This window comes from Natator depressus, chromosome 5 (assembly GCF_965152275.1).
Source record: "Natator depressus isolate rNatDep1 chromosome 5, rNatDep2.hap1, whole genome shotgun sequence".
In the NCBI taxonomy this organism is placed as follows: domain Eukaryota; kingdom Metazoa; phylum Chordata; order Testudines; family Cheloniidae; genus Natator; species Natator depressus.
The window spans coordinates 106,052,878-106,069,735 of record NC_134238.1 but is presented as its reverse complement, the minus strand read 5'-3'; the positions used below and the strand labels follow the sequence as shown (position 1 = coordinate 106,069,735).

Here is a 16,858-nt window from a genome sequence, read left to right as displayed (position 1 = left end):
CCCACCCCGCCAAAAAAAGGGAGGTAACGTGGTAAAAGAACTAGAAAAAAGAAAAACAAAGAAAAACTCTGAAACCTCCAAGAAGGAAAATCTTGTAAATAGAAAATGATCAAAGAAACATTCTCCAACCAAATACTTAAATTCAGAGACAAAGGAAAGACACAGCAGTCCAGGTAGGACCCTCAAACTCCAGTCTCAAGGTTCCACACAAAGAAAAGGACTGTATAGACATCATCATGACCACCTGGTGTTTGCTGCATGTTTGCCTTATACTGCTCTTCTCTACTGGAATCGCATGTCAGCTCTGTACCATGCTTCACTTCCAGCAGAACAAAATGAACAAAAAGAGCTTGGAGCTTCTGAAGAAAATGAGTGGAAGTTTCCCCCCACAACGCATAAGTGAAAGGGCAGCTTTCAAGCCCACCCAGGATGTTGCCCAACTTCCAGTGTCCCAGAAGGAGAATGCCAAGGTGGCAACCCAAGAGATCCTTTAGGAGATCTTCAACATCTTTAGCAAAAACCTCACCCAAAGTGCCTGGGATGGGACTTCCCTAGTCAGGTTCCAAAGTGCACTTTACCAGCAAATTCAGTGGCTGGAGGCATGTTTGAGAGCACAAATGGAGAAGGAATTATCCAAGCCAGAAAGTGAGGACCTCCAGCTCACCAGTGGGAGAGTGAAATGATACTTTCAGGGGATAGATGCTTTCCTGAAAGAAAAGCAATACAGCCTGTGTGCCTGGGAGATCATTCGCGTAGAAATACCCAGATGTTTTGTACTGATTGACAAACTCACTCGAAGGCTGAGTAACTAAGGTACAGTACAAATCTTTTCCTTGGAGTAAATGAATGAATATTAGTGTCAATTATACAGCTGACCAGAGATAGCAGATATTTTATAACACTGTTTATACAAGGCCTGATCCTTCTTCTACAGGGTCAATGGCCAAATAGCAATTGATTTCCATGGCAGCAGCTTCAGGCTCTTCCCGTCCTCTGCTGGAAATGGATTTGCAAATTACATGGATTTATTTTTCTGTGTTTCTTCTGTTATTTAGGTTTGTGATTCTTCATAATCTCCCACATATCAGGTGCTGTTATGCACTACATAATTGGCAGTCCATGCAACAAAGTACACATATTTGGAATCCTTAGCCACCTCACCAGTACTTTGATCATCAAATAATGATAGTTTCCCTCCATCTGCAAAGTACTCTGACTTCCAGATATGTAGTGTGTTTCTATTATGATCATGGTTGCTATTTATTAATCGGTCCTCATCATATTCCACAGCTTGACAAGTTTCCTAGAGACATTTATAAAACATATGAACTGAGCACAAGACTGGTGAGATTATGAGGCATGAAAAGATATTTTCATTTAATGTATTGATATTAATACAATGGAAAAATGTATTTTTCCCTTTGTGTTTCAACCAAATCTCATTTCATTCCATCTGAGGATGCAGCGATGACGGAGGTTAAAACAGTTGGATGAAATTGTACCGTGCGGTGGATTCCCTCCTCTCTACTGATCTTTCCCACAATGTCTTCTAAGACTCCATAATACTTGACCTTGTATTATGCAATACACTCACTCCATAATGAAATGCTAACATATTACAGTTTATGTGATAATACTCTGTTGATTTACTCAAAATTTAAATTGCAAAATGAAGGATATTGATGCAAAAAAGTTACAAGAAAATTAAGGGTTAGACCTTAAACATTGTTGACATTATGTATTTGCTCTATATTTCTGTGGTTCAACTCCTCTCTGATCAAATCTCATCTCTGAACCGTAACATGCAGTTTAACTACAGTATAACAGCATAACAATTGTAAACTGGAAAAACTTTCAAAGAAAAAAAAATGTGCATAATTTCCCTCTAATGTCAGAATGGAGAGAGACATTTCAGGTGGCCCCAAGGGGTTTTCAAGCCTCGAGTGACCCTGAAGAGGAATGGCAAGGTGGCAAGCCAGGAAATTTTCCAACATATTTCCTGCCACTTTTGCAAAAATCTCTCAGAAACTACATGAGGTGAGAGTTCCATTCAGAGATTCCAAACACAGACTCATCAACAAGTTGGGCATCTGGAGACGTGTGGTTGCAGTGATGGAAAATGGGACTCTCTGACCAGGAAGAAAGCACCTACAGTTCCCCAGGATGAATGTGAAGAGATACCAATTATTTCATAAAAGACAAGCCGTTCAGCCTCCGTGCTAGCAGGAGAATCCATATGGAATGATGGGTTTTTCAAATATAGGACATACAAAGAAGTTTAGACATTTAAATACCAACATTTTTAGAAGTACTAACCGAAATCAAGTAATATTTTACACATGATTTAAAATGAGATGCAGTGGAATTTTAAAAGCTGTTGTTACTATTTATTCTCTCTGTACTGTGAAAATATTTTCAGATCATTTTACAATATTTGTAACAGGATATTTATGTCAGTCTGTTTATTTATTCTTCTTATTTATGTATTTACCATAGATATTTGTTACTTATAAATATTTTATATAAAGTGGCAACCTATAGTAGTAATGATTTGAATTAAATACCTATTGAACCAAAAAGAAAAAAAGGAGAATAAAAAAAGCCCTGGCATTGTTCAGCCTTAAAACCCCAATTCAAAGAGTACTTATGCAGGTGACTAATTCAAAGTATGTGGGCCATCCCATTGATGTTAGTGCTTCCAGTTAGGAACATGCTTAAATACATTGACGAATCAGTGTCCCCATTCACGGTAATTCCATATTAAAAATAATCGTTACTGAATGATAATTAGCCTTTCCATTCAAACAGACCACACACCTCACCTGAGGTCTGCCACCTTTTCCTATTCTGCTTTTTACCAGGTTACTTTTCCCCCCAAAAAACTTGTCAGTTTGGACGTTTGGTGTAGTAGACGGTTGTGTTGGAAGACGCTAGATTGGTCCCCTTTCCCCCACTAAACAAGACTGCATGCACCCCTTAATACACATCAATTTTTAGTTTGTAATTAGCCTGCCCATACCCCATCAAACAGGTTTATGTGCATTCACGTACCCTCTCCCCCCACCAAAATCAAATCTGGTTTGTATATATCCAGCACCTACCCACAATATATTTACTAGCACTGCCCCCAATATTAAGTCTGTGCTCACATGCACTCTTGTCAGGTTTGTGGCCCCACCACCTGATCCCATTACCTCTGTGTGCGCCCAGGCTAAATTCATTCTTGGGCGAACACCACAAACAAAATTACATGTGCATAATGAGAGCAGGAACAGACCATTTTGTACTAGGATTATCAAAGTTTCTTTTTGTCACCTCTAAAATGCAGCTCCCCATTTGGTGGAATACATCAGTCAGTTACTACCCAGGAAAAATACGGAATTCTTCTGAAAATGTCTAACACCAAACCCATACAGCTCTGGGGGAAAACTATTCCCCTCATTCCATTACACCTTTAATAAAAAAAGGGCCATGCTGAACAGAGTGTTCTGTTGAGCTCTTTGACACTATCACCCAAATCATAACAAGCAGCCATGCCTATGGGGAATCCCAGCTCGCATTTCTTAAAAGAGAGGAAATATTTGTGAATATCTCCTTCTGACATTCTCCCACATCGTTTCAATCATGGGCAGGAGGGGCGGGTTCGTCTGTCAACTTCCTCATGGAAGTGGCTGTCATTCCATCTCCAGACTCAGCAGATTCTATGGTCTCTCCACTGATCGAAAAGGTCTCTCCAGACACAGAGAACTGCATCATCTGTCTCAGCTGTGGTCCCACTAGATTCCCTGTCCCCATCCTTTCAGTGCCAAGTAGTATTTACAGAACTACTATCCACCCACACAAAACTTGATCTGAACCACCAGCAGGTTTATTACTATAATTTTGAATGTTGGATATCGGTAATTTTTAGGCATTGTTCATGTTAATTCTGAAAGTTTAATACACTCTGTACACCAAACTGGTTCTTGGTGGCAAGGAGCACACAAGCCTGATTTGGGGGGTGTGGAGGGGTGGCACCAGTCGGTCAGAAAACTGAGCGATAGAATTGCTGACTTGAGTGTACACATGCCTGATTCATATGGCTTGATTTGTTTGTGTGCGGGGAGGTCTGTCTGTAAGACTAGTGAATACTAGTTGATATTCTGAAGTTGTCGTCATGAAATTTCCTAATCATAGGAAACCAGTTTCGATGTGTATCCACCCTGTTGGACAGGACGTACAGCAGGAACTCACTAGGCTGAGGACACTCGGAAACACGTCGTTTTAAAACGATGTTCTAATGACAACATAATTATCCTAAGTAGGGAAGCAGTTTGGCCAAGTTGGTGTTTAGGAGAATGGGGGATAGGAGAGGAAAGTTACTGAAGGTCGACAAAGAGTCAGATGACAAAAACAAAAGGTTCTAAAAGAAATCAACAGGGGAAGACCCACAGGACATTTGGACAAGAGGAAGGAAGGGGATGAACTGGCCAAGGTCAGGTCATCTGAGCTGGGAGAGAAGGCTCCGTTTTTGTGCATATAAGTGCTGCATTGCAACAGAAGGATGTTGGATGACCCAAACGTTCTGATTGGGGCCCACAGAATGGCCTGCTGTGTTGAGGGAACTGAGGCAGTGAATTTGTTTCAATCTGTGAGACTCACTCGCGGCCACCGGCAGGGGCCAGCCCCGCTCTGGCCTCGTGGCCATCGGTTATTTATTTACTGGCTTTGAAATCCTGAGAGTGACAAACGCACAAGCAATCCTGAACCATGCAGGTCATGACCTCAGACAGGTAGTGAGCTGGTGAAAAAAAAAAGAGTATTTAAGAAAGCATATAATTACAGGAAAATTTAAATTCCAGTTTTTGGAGAGAGTAGCTAAACCAGGGCTAATGAAACTGAGTTGTTTAGACGTACATGCATACCTGGTTGGATGGGCTCTACACTATGCTGTTTAAGACACTCTAGCAAGACTTTCCAGACTGGGAAGAGGAAGAGTTCTGATCTTAGGTTGAAATAATCCTGGGAAACGTAGTTCAGCAAGCAACTACAATCATTTTAATTAGCTGAATTGTAGCATCTAGTCTGTTCTAGTATCCTGAGCTACAATGTCTCGGAACTACTCCACCATAAAAGATCCCACATTCCTTCTGCTTTTGAAGAAGAACATAATTAGGGCACTGACAAACATTTAGCATCCGATTGTCAAAAGGCTAGAATGGTGGGAGCAGGCAGCTATGGATCACTTTTGAAAGTCTGTCCACTTCACTAAAGCACCCAAATGGAAACTGAGCTCTTGAAAATGTGGCAACAAGGGATCAATTCTGCTGCAGCACACACTTTTAGTATCTTATTAGTAAAGTTCCCCACTGAAATCAGGGGACAACTCATGGAATAAAAGTACCGCTCAGTGAAAGTAAAGGAGAGAGGAAGCCAGCCCTTAACACACAGAATGTGGCTTTTCTAGTTTGGAGTTTGTTTATTGTTCCAAGGCAGCACAATTTATGTAGAATTAAGAAACAAAAAATAAAAATAAACCCACCAACCAAATTTGGGCTAGGCCAGGAGCTAAGTAAATTCTATTCTTAGCATCACAATTATTTATATGACTTACCAGCAATACCTATCCCATCCAAAGAAAAGGAAGTTTCAAGTAGGCAATCTTTGATTTCATTTTGTATGAAATTTCTTCCAAAGGACTTATGGAATATGGAAGTAAAGATTTCAAAAGCAAGTGCAACCTGGAGTGATTCCCCCAGCCCCTTAACCTTGTATCCAATATGGACAAAGTAAATCACTTCATGCTGATTTGCTGCTGAAAGGATCCCTTCTGCAGATAGGGGCCTGGCAGCACATGTACTCATGCAATATAAAAGTGGCCAAGGACAGTCAGTCATTTACTGTTTGCCAGAGGTGCTATCATCAGTGAGCTTGCCTTTGAAGGAAGTAGAGCTGGATGTAGACCAGGGTGGAGATACAGTGCTTGCCATGAGGTATAGGAAAAGAGAGTGGACAAGGAAAACTACAAAAATATAGTTGTTTCAGACATGCTGCAGTTAAAGCAATGCAAGAAAAAGCATTGTAACAGGGTTTACTCACTGCTATGCACTTCCTCAGGGCCAGGCATGGCAACACAGTGTCCTTGTGGGGTAGCAGCCCTTGTCACCAGTCACTCTGGGGCTGTGGTGGTTTCTTTCAGATAACTCATCCCTCCAGCCAGGGCACAGTCTTTAGCCCATTCCTTCCAGGGTCAGCTATCCAAACTAAAGTTCAAAACTATCTGAACAGAAATAAAAAGCATCCACTCCCTCCACAGCTCTTCTTCAGCAAGGTCACATTCAACCTGCAGCTCCCTCACTGGGCTCAGCTACCCTTGTACACCACTTCCTTGGGGCTGGTAGGGGAATCCAGTCCCAACCTCAATTCTGAGTTACAGCCCAGGGCCCTGTACTGCACAGCTACATCAAATCCTCTACCCATATTGCAGTTTTCCCTGCACCATTTCCTTCCTCACCTCTTTACTTCCCTTCTGAGTCTCCCAATCTGTTCTCCAGATATTCAAGGTGCCCCCCTGCTCACTCAAGGACCTGCTGGCCCCTTTTGACTCCCTGCATTCTCTTTCCTCCAGCCCTTCTTCAGCTGGGCCCACTCAGCAGTTAAACCTGGAATCACCCAATTTCTCTCAAGTGGAGCCCATTCCGTAATCAGGGCTGGCTTAGTCAGGGGCTCTCTATTATTATCTCAGAGGTCTGGATGATCTCTGAGTGTTGATCTCTCTCTCTCTCTCTCTGTGTTTATATATGAATATTATTGTCAGGCTCTGGCTCTGACCCTCTTGCACCAATCACTGTAACTGACTTCTACTCTGGGTTATCTGGATTCTTCTAATGATATTGGGCCAGCCAATGGTGCCATGCTGCATTCCATGAGCTGAGGATCTGGCCCATTGTTCTCATGTTGGGCCAGATTCTGCCACCCTTAGGTTGACTAGTACAATACCCCACAAGCAAGGCCCATTGAAATCAGTGTTAGTAGAGGGAGGTATTACTCAGTGTGAGTAGGGGTGGCAAAGTCTTGCCTATTATGTCTAGCTATTCTTTCCACATGTAGCAATGTAAATTAAAAGCTATTTTCTAAATACTACACTTTTTAAAGTAGATTTTCTCCCTGCCTAGTGCAGCTGCCATCTTGTCCTTAAGATGCAGCATGTTACAGTCACTGTGTGTTCTCTGTCATGGAAAATTTCTATTTGTTCAGTCTTTGGGCCTAATTCCGAGAAGTGCTGCGCGCCCACTACTTCAGGTGGAGTTCAGAGTGCTCAGTACCTTGCAGGAAGAGGTTAGTGCCTCTTAGGGTTAAGCCCTTTCTTTGATGTTTTTCCGTGACCTGAAATGAAAACAAATCTAGACTGAAGAGTATGTTTTACTCTGTGAGTATGAGCATGAAAAACATCGTTCCTGTGACTTGGAAGCACCTTTGCCATAGCTTGTGGAGGTTCTTCACCTTGTGTAATATTTTGTGTTTAGGTAACAACTATAGCACCTCTGTCTTATCTATTTATGTCCTTCTGCTTATACGTCAGTCTGTGTTGTGATCCTGTGTGTCATATCAGTGCACTTACATTTTCTTATACATTATACAAAGAAGTATCTGACAGATGTTCAAGGAGCAGATGTATACCACACAGACTTATACATAGGGAGAATTGATGCATTCTGACTTGTATATTTAGTATATGTTTTTGAAAGTCATAACATTTCAACATAGAAGATAGTTTAACATTTTATTATTTTGCAAATGTCAGTTGCATACATACTGCAACTATATGTGCATTTGACCATCACCAGCATGAATACACAGACAGGTAATTGAAAACAATCACCCCACTAGATATGAAATTGTTCTTTTGTGAAAGGAGTTGTGTTGAAGGGTTGCACATTGTCAGAAGTTCAGACGAATACAGGCCAAGATGAGCTTGTCTTTTAGCCAAAAAGCTCCCCAACGTTGGAAAGCCACTCAAGGGAAATCAGGATGAAAGGGGTTTATTTGATGGCCCTTACTAGTTATCTAGCACGGTTTTGGTCTAACAGGGAGATGAAGCTGTCCAGAAAAGGAGAAGTACAGGCAACCTTGACACAGACCAAGAGAAAGGAAAAGGAAGAGAAATGATGTGGTAAATATGCCATGAATTTTGTTGTGGTGTCATAATTGTTAGATGAACAGTAGGAGTAAGGGAAATATAGAAGATAATTATTTAGACCTGGTTGGAAGATCTGTTATTTTCTAAAAGCTATTTATGGACTGGACAGCCCAACAGCATTTGGCATTTTATAAAACCTCTAGCTTTGTGAAACAGTTTTTATGATGGTGGTAGGACAATAAACATAACAGTGTCTAGTAGAATGGAGAAAACATCCTCTCCAAAACAAAAATGGTGGAACAGTAAACTGGGTACCTTGTATAAATATACAGGGATGAACATGAAGAAAAAAAGACACTAAAAATTGTGAAAAAAACCCACCACAGGAAAAATATGTATCTCGCTTTCTGTGTTTTTTGACAGGCGGGATATGAGTTTGCTCCATGTTTAAGAATCAAAAACAGATCCAAAAATCAGGTGTACTTCTTCTAGGTCCAATTATAAAGTAGCCAAAATCTCATGAGCGGGTCTAAAAATGGGGGCGGGGGGGGAGTGTCATAAAAAGAGTCGGCGCCGGCCCTGGCCTTGCTGACTTTCTTGGTTTCCTGTAGATGCCAACAGACTTGGCAACAACAGTCTATTTGGATGATCTCCACCTGCTTTTTCTATCCTTTGCTTTTCCCAGGTTAGTCATTACTGACGGGGAGTTTAGATAAAGTGTCTGAAGATAGTTTGTAAAAGTGAAGAGTTAAAATGGCCTGCTTGAAGAGAGATTACATCAAGTTGCTTCTACGCTTTGGCTGGGCCAATATTTTTCTTGCCCATTCTGTCAAAGTAAAGTGTCTACACTTTATATGCTAACCTCTAGTGTTTTCATTAGAGCAATTTTCCCCCTCAGCAGGTCATCCAAGTTTGGGAAATATAGAAAAAAACATGATGCTACTTGTTTGTATTATAGTGTAATATACCACTATTTTCAATTCTGTGTGGCACTTTATCAAATGCAATAAAGTATGGGATCATATCTGGGTTAGCCTCACTCCATATCCGTTTTGCAATTTTGACATCAAACCAATTTACCTTGGTGCTTCAGAATAGCTAGCGTGCACTCTGCTTGATCTTTGCTTTAGAGTTAGGCAAGGAAAAGAGGTCAGACAAAAGGATAAAATAAGATGGCAGGGATATGGAATTGACAATTTTGCCATTAGTCAAACAAGCATCATTTTGTTCATGGCCATGCACATACATTGTGCTTCTGTGCAGAAGATGATGACTATGTATTAGCAACTTGGAATGCATTAGCTGGTGCATAGCTTTGCCCCCTTGTTGAACCACATTTCCTTGGGCAATGTAGTAGTGTGGGGTACCTGGACTGCACCTTTTAACATTATCTTGAGCACTAGATTGATACCCTGTACTTGGGGAAAGAATCACTACACCTTATTCTGGCCCTGTATCTGACTAGTCCTGAGAACTCCCAAGTTATTGCTTTTTGTTAGGTGGAGCACTTGGTTTCCATTACTATGTCTTTAAACTACCCTAATTATCCAAGGATTCAGGATTGTTCATTCTAATCCAATGTGTTCACATAAATTCAAAAAATTTGGTTGAAGGTTGTAAATAAGGATTAAGAACAAATCAGTACTCGGGCTTTTTTTTTTTTTTAAGCTTGAGGACATGCTATACATTGTACATCTTAAGTTCGTCGACTGCTGCTTATCTACCACATGTCACCACTGCTTATGACATTAGAAACAACTCACTATGGAAGTTATGAGGTCACAGAAAAGGGAAGATTATGGTATGCAAAGATCCTTAGCAAGAAAATGAGGCAAGAAATACAGAACATATGGGGCCAAATGCTGCCACCTCTCAACAAAACTCAAAAATCTGGCTTTCAGTGGAATATTTTGCCCCTTCGCCTGCTGGGTTGGCATGGAATAGCTGCACTGGTGCTCTAGTGGTAGAGACAAATGGGGTTCCTATACACCTCATACATTGGTTGTCACCTACTGCAGCACAGACCTGTCTAGTGGCTACACCCGCAGCCCTCCATTCTGCTGCAAAGAAAGGCATGACAGAGTCCAAGGGGCATAGAGACTTCCCAGCACACACCCTGCTCTCAGCACAGTACAGCTATTCTGCTTGTATTCTGGTTTTGTATATAAACAGAGGGAAGGACAGCACGTGTGACTTAATATAGTGGCTGATTAGTTTCTAAAATGTTTGGGAGGTTTTCTACTGCAGGAGGTGCCAGCTTTCATTCTTTTACACAGCAAAACTGAGCAAAATTGAAGGACATGTCCTCTGACCTTATGAGGTCTTGCCCAAGAAAAGCAAGTATGTCTTAAACCACTTCACCTGTTTACATTGTAGAGACAGTCTCCCTTGTACAGCTTCTAGCAGATCTAGAGTGCTGTATACCCTGAGACGCAGGACTGAAGGAGATAGGCCTGGGACATACATCTGTAACCACAACACAGTTTCAGTGTGTATATTTTCCTCACATCATGTGCCTGAACCGCTTAAAGCATTTTGCTCAATTTTACATAAGGTGGTTACATCTTGACAAAAGGGCTGGGGGGAGGGGTTTACATATTCAGAAGGGAGGGATAGCTCAGTGGTTTGAGCATTGGCTTGCTAAACCCAGGGTTGTTGTCAGTTCAATCCTTGAGAGGGGCCATTTAGGGATCTGGGGCAAAAATAAGGGACACTATGTGGTCCTGCTGTGAAGGCAGGGGACTGGACTCAATGACCTTTCAAGGTCCCTTCCAGTTCTATGAGATAGGTATATCTCCTTGGTTTTTTTATTTTTTAAAAAAAGGAAATATGATCTTATAGTCACAATATAGCATATACAATATAAAGTGATGATTCTTGACCAATGCAATGTTATAACAAATACACACATGTGGCACTCAGTTATGGCTCTAAGAGTGGGAGGGGGAGCTGCACTGCCTGAGTGGTGGAGGCTAAAGGCGTTCCTAGTCTTGGGAGCATACTCTCCCAGTGTCCCTCAAGTGGCAATTGCTGCATCTACAGACCAACAATAATATATGCTCTCTTTGGTGCGGGCCTACATACACCCCACCCCACCACCACAGCATGTGCATATAAGGAGTGTGTCTATGGTCATGCTCTTCACCCACCAGACACACATGACCCCTTTGTGCGGCTGATGGATACCAACAGTACCTTCCTTGCACTCAGGCCACGTCTACACTATGGGCACTACAGCAGCATAGTTATAATGTTGTAGCTATGGTGCTGTAAGTGTGTAGTGTAGACAGACAATGGCGGTGGAAGGTTTGGGTTTTTTTCCATTGCTATAGGAACACCATCTCTGAGCAATGGTAGCTAGGTGAACAGAAGCATTCTTCTATTGACCTAGTTGCAGCTACACTGGGGGTTAAGGTGGCATAGCTACAGTGCTCAGGGATATAGCTCTTTCATACCTCAGTGCCACAGTTATGTTGACCTATATTTTTAGTGTAGGCCAAGCCTCAGTTAGTGTAAGCAGACATATTACAGCCGCTCCCTCTACAGAAACTATGGAGAAGGGATTGCTTTCACCCCATTCACCACTAGAAATAGCCATGCTGTGTGGAGCTGCTATTGTTACATAAGGATGAGGGTGTAACTGTAGAGACAGAGGTCATCTGGCCTCGTGAGAGCTGGAACAGCAGACCATAACTGCAGGCCCTGGTTACTGTGTTCCACTATGTTTAAATACTAGTAGTTTGTTAAATACAAGCTCTCCCTGCCTTACTGTGCAGTACCCCACAAGCAAAGATTACCATAATTTGGCCCTTATTATTTTGACTAATTATACTTTCATATTAAACAGCATTTCACCAATGGAGTTGTGTATACTATTGGGAGAAAACATATCACAATCACAATAAGAGTCCATGAAAATGTTACATTTCTTCTGGGAGGATTAGATCCTCAATATCTGAACACATCTTTATGAAACTTGTGGCCAGAGTTGGCACCGGCCCTGTTATATTTCTTCTGGGAGGGTTGCTCTTCAGCCAGACTCTCCCCTTTCATCAGCACTTCAGTCGCTTGGTATGATGATGTCTGTAGATGTAGCTGGAAGAGAGAGGAAGAGCATGGCAAACATCTCTCCCTTTTTTCATATTCTTTCTTCCCTCTTGGCTTTGTCCCCCCTGCCCCACTTTAGAGTCAGGTGAGCATTACCTCATCGCAGTCCCAAACTGTCCAAAGGAAGGGGGTGGGGGGTGACTCACTCAAGAGTCCAACAGATTCTTTTGTTGATGCCTAGGCAGGTGTCCTTTGTTCCTGTGAGGCTGGGCTGGGTTTGTCCCATACATGCCCTGATGACGTGTGAACTGACTCTCTGGTCTTGGAGAGTTTTTGCTTGGGTTTATTTTAAGCCATGAAAACACATTTTCAGCCTCACAACTATATACATGAAATTATAACCTATAACATTGCTGTAACAACAATTATTATAACATCACTATGACCACAATGCTAAGTGCATCATGAGCCTTCCAAAGACACCCGATACAACAAACTTTGCATTACATACCACACAATCATATTATAAGGATGAACATTGGGCGTCTAGGGTGTTCCCACGAGGTACACAACGTCACACCATAAAAATGTTACATTTTTTCTGGGAGGATTAGATCCTCAATAACTGCACACATCTTTATGAAACTTGCAGCCACAGTTGGTGCCAGCCAAATGAGAGTCCATTAAAATGTTACATTTATTCTGGGAGGATTAGATCTTCAATAGCTGAACACATCTTTATGAAAATTGCGGCCAGAGGTGGTGCTGGCCCTGGTCTTGTGGCCACGCAAGTCAGCATGTACAGTTTTCCTCTGGGTGTCTTCTTAGGGAAGGGACCCAGAATATCCACAGCTAAATGCTGAAACGGACCCTCAATTATGGGGAGTGGCTGGAGAGGGGCCTTGAGCTGGTCATATTGCACCTAGGAGCCATACAAACCATAGGCGTTGACTCTGTGGGTGCTCCAGGGCTGGAGCACCCATGGGGAAAAATTAGTGGGTGCTCTGCACCCACCGGCAGCCAAGCTCTCCCCACATCCGAGCATTCTGCATCCCCACTCCTCCCAGCGTTTCCTGCCCAGATGCTGCCAAACAGCTGTTTGGCAGCATCCTGGGAGGGAGGGGGAGAAGCGGGAACGTGGTGTGCTAAGGGGAGGAGTCGGGGAAGAGGCTGAGCCAGGGAGGGAATTTGGGGAAGGAGTTGGAATAGGAGCAGGGAGGGAGAGGAGTTGGGGAGGGGCAGGAGTGGGGACAGGGCTGGGGGCAGAGGGGGGTCGAGCACCCAAGGACGGGAGCAAAAGTCTGTGCCTATGCCGGCAATTACAGGCCAGTAAGTCTGATTTCAGGACTGGGCAAACTAGTTGAAACTATATTAAAGAACAGAATTGTCAGATTCAAAGATGAACATAATTTGCTGGATGGATACCATCCATCGTTTTTGTAAAGGGAAATCATGCCTCACCAATCTACTAGAATTATTTGAGGAGGGTCAACAAACGTGGAAAGGGAGATCCAGTAGATACAGCGTACTTAGATTTTCAGAAAGCCTTTGACAAGGTCCCTCACCAAAGGCTCGTAAGCAAAATAAGCTGTCAAGTTATAAGAGGGAAGGTCCTCTCATAGATTGGTAATTGGTTAAAAGATAGAAAACAAAGGGTGGAATAAATGGTCAGTTTTCAGAATGGAGAGAGGTGGTGTCCCCTAGGGGTTTGTAAAGGGACCAGTCCTATTCAACATATTCATAAATGATCTGGAAAAAGAGGTAAATGGTGAAGTGGCAAAATTTGCACACAACACAAAATTACTCAAGACAGACTGTGAAGAATTACAAAGGGATTTCACAAAACTGAGTGACAGGGCAAAAAAATGGCAGATGAAATTCAGTGTTGTTACATGCAAAGTAATACACATTGGAAAACCTAATCCCAGCTATACATACAAAATGATGGAATCTAAATTAGCTGTTGCCACTCAAGAAAGAGACCTTGGAGTCATTGTGGATAGTTCTGTGAAAACATTATCTCAATTTGTAGCAGGAGTCAAAAAAGCCAGCAGAATGTTGGGAATCATTAAGGAAGTGATAGAAAATAAGACAGAAAATATCATATTGCCTCTACATAAATCCATGGTATGCCCACATCTTGAATACTGCATGCAGAAGTGGTCACCCCATCTCAAAAAAGATATATTGGAATTGGAAAAGGTTCAGAAAAGGGCAACAAAAATGATTATGGGTATGGAACAGCTTCTGTATGAGGAGAGATGAATAAGACTGGTACTTTTCAGGTTGGAAAAGAGATGGCTAAGGGGATATGATAAAGGTCTATAAAATCATGACTGGTGTGGAGAATGGAAATAAGGAAGTGTTATTTACTCCTTCTCATAACACAAGAACTAGGGGTCACCAAATGTAATTGATAGGCAGCAGGTTTGAAACAAATACAAGTATTTCTTCATACAACACACAGTCAACCTGTGGAACTCTTCGCTAGAGGATGTTGTGAAGGCCAAGACTGTAACAGGGTTCAAAAAAAGGGCTACATAAATTCATGGAGGATAGGTCCATCAATGACTATTTGCCAGGATGGGCAGGGATTGTATCCTGCTGTTAATTGAATTGTCTCGTTAGACTGACCTCACGCTTGGTAAGGCATAGATTTATACCTGCTCCTGTATTTTCCAGTCCATGCATCTGATGAAGTGGGGTCTAGCCCACAAAAGCTTTTGCCCAAATAAATGTATTAGTCTCTAAGGTGCCACAAGGACTCCTTGTTGTTATCCTTAGCATGTTTGTCAGAAGCTGGAAATGGGCGACAGGGGATGGATCACTTGATTACTGCCTTTCTGTTGATTCCCTCTGCGGCACCTGGCATTGGCCACTGACAGAAGACAGGATACTAGGATAGATGGACCTTTGGTCTGACCCAGTATGGCCATTCTTATGGAATCACTCTTTTAGAACAAGTCACAGGTTGTAAATGTGTCCCCGGAATTCACTAAATGCCTATGAGTTCAGGGAAAGTAATTTTCTAGGCATTAAAAAAAGATTGATTTTAGGTGGCAAATGTCAAATTGTTAAAAAGGAAAATTTTTCTCCACCCAACACAATTAGCCTGTGGAACCCATAAGATATCACTGAGGCCAAGGCCTTAGCAAGAATTAAAAAAGGACTGGACAAGGATAACAAGAATAAACAGAATTATAATAGTAAATATTGAAAAAATAAACAAGAGTTTGGGAAAGGATCTAAGTTCTCAAGCTTCAGAGCAAACTAACTAATCAGGGTTAGGAGAGGGCTGCTTATCCCTTAACTGCCTACTCTGGCTGAGATTGGCCACTGTGAGCAATAGATATATTAGATGGACCTTTGGGTATCATTGAGCAGGGCAATTGCTATATTTCATAGCAATTGAATTACATAGTCCAAGAGTTTAAAAAAAATGGATGCCTAAAGTTAGGCTCCTGCATCCATATTTAAGTGTGTAAATGTGTCGACACTCTCTTCCCTGCTCTGGCAATGATGCCCACGTGTTTTTCCTGAGTTGAGACAGTTAATTTAGAACCCTGCAGCAAATCATATTGCAGTGTATGTATTCCATAGAAAGCAAGGGAGACAGACAAAATACTGGAGAACAGCCCCCCTCCAAAAGCACGCTAGTACCCAGGCCCTTATAGACTAAAGCTGTAAGAAAGGCAAACAGTCCAGATACCCCAGTAGATACTGTTTTATTGAAGGCAATGTGAGTTTGTCTGAATAAAGGCTAAACCCAAACATTATGTTGAAGTCTAGAATATCTGTTGAGTGAGCTACAAGCATAATGGAGAGCTTTTTTCCTTTGGAGTATCAGGTTCAATCATCATGGATTTGTGGTCTGTTACTATCTAATTTAAGTCCTCAACCATTTTTGGCCTTTAAAAAAACCAACACACACACACGATTTTATGAATTGCACCTGTGAGACCGTATGGGCTTTCAGCTACCAGTTTTACATATAAGGGGAACATTTTTCAGCAGGTTTAAACATGTATGCACCACTGACGTCACCAACTGAGGATTTAACACTTACACGTCAACTAAAAAAGGGAACCTCCAACGTCACAGCATCTCTTAACTGTGGTACCAGTTTAGTGTTGTCTCAAAGTGAAAGAACCACATACTGACTCATCAATACCATTTCCTCAAACATTTAAGTTTTCTTTGGAGGTCTTTCATCCTAATACTTACCCACCCCAAATATGCTTGCTGTGGGATCCTATAAAAACCCACGGTGGAATGGCCTATATACATTATGGAAATACATGTAAATTCCAGTGTATTTTCTGAAGATTTTCACTCTCTCTAAATCAGGTCACTTGCGTTAGTGTTAAGGGTGCATTTTTGGACAGCTTGGTGCATCCATGAACTGACAAGTAGGAGAACACAGAACAAGACCTGAAGAAGGTTAGGATTCCTTCAGGGGTTTCTCCAGCCATATCCCCCTACACATAAAAAGTCTACTGTCTGAGCATGTATCAGAAGAGTTAATTCAGTCCCCTATATTCTATATACTAATAGTCCTGCTGGAAACAAACCAGTGGCATCTATAGCATAGGAGTCTCCTGCAAAGCGATATTTGTGGGCCACTTCAGATGCCCACTAGTTCCAGCATGATTTTTGTGGATTACAATGCACTGGCAGCATTAAACTTCATGA

The 16,858-nt window shown here is 41.9% G+C and overlaps 1 pseudogene; it reads left to right on the top strand.

Moving 5' to 3' along the window:
- The first annotated feature begins 236 nt into the window (after positions 1-236).
- LOC141988264 (interferon beta-like) lies at positions 237-812 on the top strand (annotated as a pseudogene).
- Positions 813-16,858: the final 16,046 nt, after the last annotated feature.